Here is an 8891-nt window from a genome sequence, read left to right as displayed (position 1 = left end):
GATTATTGATCACTTATTTGCAAGGGAAGGATGTTTGATCATCCGAAGATCCCATGCTCAAAAGAATAGGATGATCTTTGGCCTGTAGGGATCTTTTGTCTTATGTTTGCTATTCGTGAGGTTATTTTCGTGAACATCTGTGGTTAGTTTTTAAATCCAATTTGTGCATGATTATCATATAAGGACGAATAACTCAAGAACTCTTTATTTATTGTTTACTAGTTTCTCAGCCTTCATCGGTTTTGGAACTTTATAAAGTTTTGTCGATGAAAATTTAATTGTTTCAATAATAATAAAAATCTAGCGAAGAGCATTTATACAAACTTTTTCAGTTTTTGGCATATTTCCGACGGCAGCAAGAAAGATGAAGTAGCGATACATAACGATTTAAAACATGACTTTCAAAGAGGTTCCCAGTTGAACTGTCGAAATGAAACTGGATATATACATAGAATTTCTAAACAATGTGAAAATCCTAACGCCATAAACCAAAGCGTTTCAGTGTTGCTATATTCAGAAATCGACAATCGTAATTATTTGGTAGACGAGTGATAGAATCGAGACAGAAGACATTCTAAATCCAAACCCAACCAAAGAAAGGAAAGATACTTGTTAATTAAATGTGAAGTACAGCATTTATAATGGTCTCAATTTCAAGTACATATCATTTACATAGGGTCCCAAGTGTCGATTGTCGGAATTAAATTCGGCATAATGAGTATTTGTACAAACTTTTGTTCCTTTTTACAGATGTAGATCGAAGCGAATGGCGTCCTTCAACTTCAAGGCCCATGCTCACGTATGACGTACCGAGTGAGAAAAGCCTGTACGTGTGTTGTTAATAGAAGTTGCAAACTTCTCTGATTATTCCAATTAGACCTCTTTGGCCTACACCACGTCTAGGCCCCCATCCCTTCATAAAAACCATCAACGTACAAGTTACAACTAACCTTTACTTTGAATGAGTGCCATTTATTATCTATATAGGTACTGTGTGTGTGTGTTTATATGCATAGTGGATTGAAGAAGGAAACTGAAAAAAATATAAAGAGCGAAGACATATTTATTTATATCAAAACGGTGTTTGTTAAGATAGAGTGCAGCATGTACATGAACTAAGATTCAAAAGTGCAGAGTTCTAAGGTTCCATGAATCAAGGGTCAAAATCATGCGACTTAAACTCGTAATATAAGGAGAAAGAGAACCAACAATCTCGACCAGTCAATTGCATTTTGACCTCTCTCTCTCTCTCTCTCTCTCTCTCTCTCTCTCTATATATATATATATATATATATATATATATATATATATATATATATATATATATATACACCATTTACAAGTCAAAGATCTCACATTCAGCTATTGGTTGATTTCTTTTCCAGCTAATACTACATGACAATAGGGAACTTTCGAATGGATCAAGTTTTTCAAGAGGACCAAGGAGTAAAATCAAGAAAAATAATGAAGAGAAGGAAGGGTTTTAAACCAACAGCTCCAGTAGTTTTTCTCATTTGGCTGCTCCTACTTTTCACTCATTTTCCTCCATCAACAACAGCGTATGATCACGACCACTCTGTATTCTCTAGTCGGAAACCTAAATTCTTTCAAACATCACCGACACGTTTCCATTTGGTTTCAAGTGAACCGAGGATTGGATTTGGAGCTGCAGGAGAAGGCAGTCTTTATGATGATGACAAACGAATAATTCACACAGGTCCAAACCCTCTTCATAATTAGTTTCACTATCGAATAAATAAACCTTTTAAAGATCCTTGCTGCATATATTCTGCACCAAGTTTGATGTTGTAGACTTGTAGTCGTAGCGAGAGACATATATGTCCTTTGGAAACTATAAGTTTCATAAGTAAAGAGTATTATGTGATGGTTGTCTGCTTCTAAATGGGAAATGCTACTTTTTAGTCATCAAAAACAAAGTTCTCAAATCTGTACTTAGTAGGTTTTAGCAAGTACCTTTTAGTCCATAAAACATTAAAATGCATGTCAAAATATAGTAAATCCTAAAAACACTTGATCTGTTTTTGTTTTGCCATACTGGTTATCATTAACATAATATTGAAATCAAAGAACTCTTGGTTTTACTGAAATTCAACATGATCTGCAATTTTAAATGATATATAGAGAGGGTTAATGATACAATGGCTCCCAATAACTGTGAAATTTCTCTTTGAGTCGATAATCTCTTAATCGTATTCAATAGAGTAAAAATATTTTTTGGCATTTCTATTAAAACACCATAATAGATTTTACGAGTATCTAATCCTACATGACATCAAATATGACATTCAATATGGTAGATGTTCATATTGTGTCCATGTGGATATTTTAAAGTTTAATATTATGATTATAACTATTATCGTTCCTTATTATTATAATCAATGGACAAATCGAAAAATCAAAACTGGTTCGTCAACTTCACTGGATTTGTGTTACCATGGAAACATAGATTTGTGTTGAAATCACCATTATATTCACCGGTTCACCCATCATCTTCATAAACAAACTCTAATTTGATTGATGATTATTATAATAGATAATAACAATAATAATAATTATAATTATTATTATCATAATATTAAAATTTAAAAAATCCAAATGGACTCCATATGGATACAATTTTTGGGGATTGACGGACAAACAAATTACATATCAAAATAACAAGATAAGCACAGATCTTAAACTTAAATTTAACAGTTCCCAAAACTATGATCCAGTTAAAATAATTAAACCAACAATCCTGTAAAATGTTTAGATACTACATATCTTAAAAGTGGAGACTCATTTTCCAAGGTATATCATTAGTGCACAGTAGTTATTAGCCCATTGTTGTATATCATAGGCCCAAATTGTATTTGTATGATGTATATATGTATGCGTAAGTGTGAATGGGAAGTCACTTAAGATTATTGCAATCTATTATGGTGTCAGAGGATTATCCTCCTAACCCTACCTACAGCCACTCTCCTTTTCCACTAATGTGATCGGTTTTTCTTCTTCTCCATTCTCATGGCCGATGACAACCTAAAACCCCTATAGCATCACTAATATTAAAGCTTTTGTTCCCTTGGTTCTTGACTTGAATCAGTTGAACTATGATGCTTGTAGAGTTCTTTTCGAAACACATTGCAAAGCCTATGGTGTTTTCGATCATCTTGATGGCACCTCCAATCCTAAAGACGACAAAGATGGCACAACCTTGATTCCCTTGTTGCCATATGGATTTACGGCACCCTCACTCAACCTATTCTCACTATGGTTCTAGAAAATGTGTACAAGGCTCGGGATGTTTAGAAAGTTCTTGAAGATTTGTTTTGTGACAACAAAGATACGTGGGCAGTAAAAGTAGAAAACGAGTTGTGCTCTATGGTTCTTGGGGATCGACCCATTGTCGAGTATTATCGAAAAACAAATGTTGTCGTTGAGTAATTAGCCAACATCGGGTCTCCCGTTTCCGAGTTTGACAATATTGCCACTCTTATCCGTCATCATGAGCCTCTTCGAAGCTTTCTTCAAGATCGCTCCATGCTTGTTCTTGAAGAACAACGATTTGACTAGACCCGTCCCTCTCCAATCATTCACTCAGACCATTCTTCGAGTTCCCAAGTTCTCCATATCGATGTTGATAGCTCCTGATCTCATCCCTGGGAGAACCCTACCCGTGCTCCAAACCACAACAACAACAACTAAGGACCGCCCCGTGACAACCATTGTAGCCACATCCGTGACAGCTGACACCCATAGCCCTTTGTTGGATGTCTACATCAGTAGAAGTTGCTGCCATCTCTAGCGCTGCATTGGCTCACCTACCTCCGCCTTGGTGGACTCCCTCTCCATGGTATAATTACCAACCGTTGCAACAGCTTCCTACCTCCGTTCGCCACCAATCAACCACTCGACAACAGCCTAAAATCCTTGGACAACCTCTAACATTTGTGGACTAATCCGGATTCCATGTTCCTCAATCATCTACCATGCAAACACTTTGGAATTGATTCACCTTGGTACCAAATGATCAAGCCACATACATCAGTCAAGTCTTTAGGTCTATGTCCCTCCAAGAGCCTAATGATTCTACATGGTTCATCGATGCGGGTGCTACTTCTCATTTAGCCTTAGACTCAGGTATTCTCAATCCCTTTAGTAATAACATATATTAATTCAGTTTTGGTTGGCAATGGTTCCTTTATTCATGTTACTTACATTGGTCACACCTTCATTCCTTCCAAACACGTCCTTTACATTTACATAGTGTTTGAAACACCCAATTTTTTATTACATAGTCAAAGATTAAATGGGGGCAAAGATAAGGTTTTTGGAGAAAATATGATGCCACGACGTGGTGTATGGAATATCACGACATGGAATGACACTTTTGGATCACGTGTACTACTGAACAACATGATATGGCAAGAGAGAGGCCATGATATGGTGGCTACTATAAACCAAGCCCATGATTTTTAAGGTTTCTCCTATATTTAAAGCCTTTAACCCAAGATTAGGGCATCCTCTTCACCCTCCATTACTCCTTTTCAAAACCTATCCTCTCCCCTTGTCTTGTGAGCTCTTTATGATGTTTTGGTCACTTAAAGGTTAAAGGAAGGCTATGTGGAGCTAAGGATTAGGTAGCAAGCTCATATCTATCTCTTGGTGTATCTTTTGGACTCTTATAAGCCTCCAAGTTTTCACATTTTGCTTCATCTTTTGTAAATATAGGTTTTAAGCTCCTTTCCTTTATGGCATGTTGTTATGAATGGTTGGTTTTGATAAAGTTGGCAACTTTATCACTCCTTGGGGTCCCTTGGTCATCATATGGTTCAGATCTAGTCTTTCATGTTGAATGGTGCCATGCATGGAGCTTTGACTCCAGTTATTACCATTTTTGATGTAACCTTGAGAGAGACATGCATTGGAGATGCATGTCTATAAGATAAGAATTTTTATGGTTCATTTGAGGGAAAGGAGGCCGCCTAGAAAGCTAGAGAAAAGGATTTAAAGGATTAACTCCTTAATGAGAAAAATGGCTTTTGTAGTAACCACGACGTGGCCAAGAGGTCACCATGTTGTGGCGGGGTTCAACCTTGTGACTGTTTTGTCCGGCCATGTCCACGACGTGGCTAAGAGGTCACCAGATCATGGTGGCCATTGACTTGGTTGACTATTGACCGCTGAATTTTGAACGGTTTGACCTTGGCTCAAACTTGAAGGATTTGGGTTGTTGACAGAGGTTTGTTCTGTGTTTGGTGTTAGTCGATTCATGGTTCTGATCTATGCAAGGAGCGAGAGTGTTGCTATGCATCTCTGGTTCTTTAGTTCAGGTGAGTTTTTCACTATGTCATGCATGACATTGTATATCCTTTACATGATAGGGTAAAGGTACTATTAGAGTACAATATGCTAGTTAACTAGGATAACTCCTTATTATACATGTGCAGTGTAGGACACTTGGTGTCATGGTATGCTAGACTGATAGAGTCTTGCATGTGGATTATATGACACTGCTAGGTGTCCTAATTGGATAGGGTAGTTATAATATTGATTATTTCTTGAATGATTACTCTACATGTTGTATGTAGTAAATATTAGATAGCCTTAGAATTCTTGGACTAATGCCTGACTGCATGGTTTTTGTTTGATTTATTTCTTTTGGGTGGGTCACTTATTTAACTTTCTATCTAATCTCTCACTATATATAACTTATGCATTGTATGGAAGATCAGGATGTGGCCCCTTTCATTTATATGTAGGACTGGGATTTGACCCTTGACATTACAGGGAAAAACCATGGTGGGAACAATGACAATTCTATGAAGATCAGGATTTGGCCCTTAATAGTTGATTTTGGGTTAGGCCCATTATACTCTTGGGCAGGGCCTGTTATGTATGTTTGGGTTGGCCCCGTTATAATCTTGGGTTGGGGTCGTTACACATGATATATGTATGTATATATAAGATTTGGTTGATTTGTGTTAGAGCTGAGGATTTTATGTGGATGCATTGTATGTATGGTGGAATATGTGTTATACTGGGGAACTCACTTAGCTTTATGCTTACAGTTGTGTATTAATTTTTTTGCAGGTTGTTAATGAGAAGAGCTTAGTGGGACTATACACATGCATCAAAGATATCTGTTTCTGTGGTTTTGTAATTCAACTCTAATAATGTATGGTTTCAATAAAATGAATTTCCATTAAGGGTTTTTGAGATAAAGGTTTCAATTGGTTAATCTATTTTATCAAACAAAAATATCTCTGTAGTTTTTGGGATGTTATAGTGTTCTTGTTACACCCGATATTATCAAAAACCTTGTCTCTTTTCGTAAATTTATTAAGAAAACAAAGTTTCTATTGAATTTGATGAGTTCGTTTTTTATGAAAGACTTACTGATCAAATAGGTTCTCCTCCTCTTTGATAGCACTAATGATCTCTACCCCGCTTTCATGAAGCCACCTGAACCAGTTGCCCTCCTTTCCAACATTCACGCTCTGTGGCACCGACGTCTTGGTTATCCAAGACCCGATGTGCTAGAAAACTTAATTTTTAATAATTTTATTCCATGTAATAAAAATTTAAATTCCTTTTCTTGTGACACAATTCATTTAAGCAAACATTTGTTCTTTTATCTTTTTCTAGTAGAATAGTTCTACTTTTATTTTTTCTAAACCCTTTGCTATCATACACTCGAATTTATGGACATCCCCCATACTGAGTGTTAGTGGAATAAAATATTATGTCCTTTTTATTGATCGTTACTCACACTTTCTTTGGGTTAATCCTCTATGAAATAAATCTGATGTCACAAACAAATTCCTACATTTTCATGGTTTTATCAAAAATCAATTCAAACAAGAAATCAAATCTTTTTCAGGGTGATAATGAGGGTGAATTTAATAATCGTGGCTTTCACAATTTCTTTGGTCAACATGACATTAAATTTTGCTTCTCTTGCCCACACACATCCTAGCAAAATGGTAATTTGGATGGTATGATCCAAACTATAAATAACACCATAAATACTCCTTTATATTCCAATCTCACATCCTGCCTTAATATTGAGTCAAAGCTCTCCATATGGCCACCTATCTTCTTAACCTTACACCCTATACATCTATTGTAAATTAACTTCCTTACCTCAAACTATTCAAACAAAAACCATCTTTTATACATCTCAAAGTCTTTGGGTGTCTTTGTTACCCATAGATCAACCCTCCTCATAAACATGCCCCCTACCACACCTTGTGTTTTCCTTGGTTATCCCTCCCATCATCGATGGTATCGTTGCCTTGATATCGCCACACGCAAGATCATCATATCTTGTCATGTAGTCTTTAATGACTTTTCCTTCCTCTTCCAATACATGTCTCGAAACACTTCCTGCTCTTATGACTTCCTTGACACCACCGATCACATCTCCCCCATATATTTTCACATTCTACACTCGGTGACACATATCACTGACCTTCCTCCGTCACCCTATCCTATGTATCCATATCTCAACCCCAACGAACCTGAGAGTTCTCCTTCATCCTTGGATACCTCTGAGGGTTTTGTTACCCCTCCTACCCCTCTCACCCCATGATCACGTGTTATCGTCATGGAACATTCAAACCCATTAACCGTCTTAATATTCATGTCACCACTGAATCTCCTTCTCATAAATCTCACATGCATTCTCTTCGAGACCATAACTGGACCATTACCATGCAAGATGAGTTTGATGCTCTAATTTCTAACGAAACTTGGAGACTTATTCAGAGGACCATATGGGTCAATGTGGTTCGTTCTATGTGGTTGTTCAAGAAGAAATATAAGGTTGATGGTACTCTTAACATGTATAAAGTTCGTGTCATTGCAAACAAGAAGAGCTAACGTCCCATAATTGATTATGATGAAAAGTTTATCCCGGTTGTAAAACCGGGCACCATCCGCATAATTCTTAACATTCAAATATCCAAATATTAGCCCATTCATCAGTTAAACATGAATAATTCATTCCTTCATGGTGAATTGCAGGAGACGGTTTACATGCACCAACCTTTCGACTTCTGCGAATATACTTAAATATCCAAATATTAGCCCATTCATTAGTTAAACATGAATAATTCATTCCTTCATGGTGAATTGCAGGAGATGGTTTGCATGCACCAACCTTTCGAATTCTGCGAATATACTCATCCTAACTATGTCTGTCATTTACAAAAGCCTTTTTACAACCTCACACAGGCTCCTAGGGCCTAGTTTTAGCAGTTCACAGGATACATTACATGCATCGGTTTTTTTCACAACAAAACTAAGGCATCCCTATTTATTTTGCATAGGAAGGTTGAGATTGCATATTTACTTTTATAAGTTGATGAGTTCATCCTAATAACTTCATTTCCAGAGCTTTTCCAGCACACAATATCCATGCTTTCCGTCAAGCTTTCTATGACTGATTTGGGCCACATACCATACTTCCTCTTCATCGCCACCTCTCGAAAGCTGTCTGGTCTGTTCCATTCCCAATGCGAATATGATGTGGAAATTTTGGATCGTGCACACATGATTACATGCAATTCATGACACACTCTTTCTAAACCTCGGTAAAGGTTATCACATAATGGTACTCGAGTTGATGATCTTACTCTCTACCACCGCCTAGTGGGTAGTCTCCAGTATCTCACCTTCACCCGCCTAATGATATCCTACATGGTGCAACATATTTACTTATACATGTTGAACCTCGCGATCCTTATCTTCACGCTTTTATACACATTCTTTGCTACATTCGAGGCTCGATTGATTTTTGGTATTCATATCCACTTCTCCACGACTATGGGTCTCATTTCTTACTCCGATGTCGAGTAGCAGGGGGTGTACTGAATCCTTACATT

General features: G+C 37.0%; 1 long non-coding RNA gene across 1 annotated transcript; it reads left to right on the top strand.

The window, feature by feature from the left end:
• Positions 1 to 973: 973 nt before the first annotated feature.
• On the top strand, positions 974 to 6222 carry LOC145038316 (uncharacterized). Its single transcript, XR_013679313.1, has 3 exons — positions 974 to 1143; positions 1386 to 1717; positions 6097 to 6222. It is a non-coding gene; the product is annotated as an uncharacterized LOC145038316 (long non-coding RNA).
• Positions 6223 to 8891: the final 2669 nt, after the last annotated feature.

Source organism: Lactuca saligna, chromosome 4 (genome assembly GCF_052625555.1).
Source record: "Lactuca saligna cultivar CGN05327 chromosome 4, ASM5262555v1, whole genome shotgun sequence".
In the NCBI taxonomy this organism is placed as follows: Eukaryota; Viridiplantae; Streptophyta; class Magnoliopsida; order Asterales; family Asteraceae; genus Lactuca; species Lactuca saligna.
The sequence above is the reverse complement of the archived record's forward strand: the minus strand, read 5'-3'. Positions and strand labels throughout refer to the sequence as shown.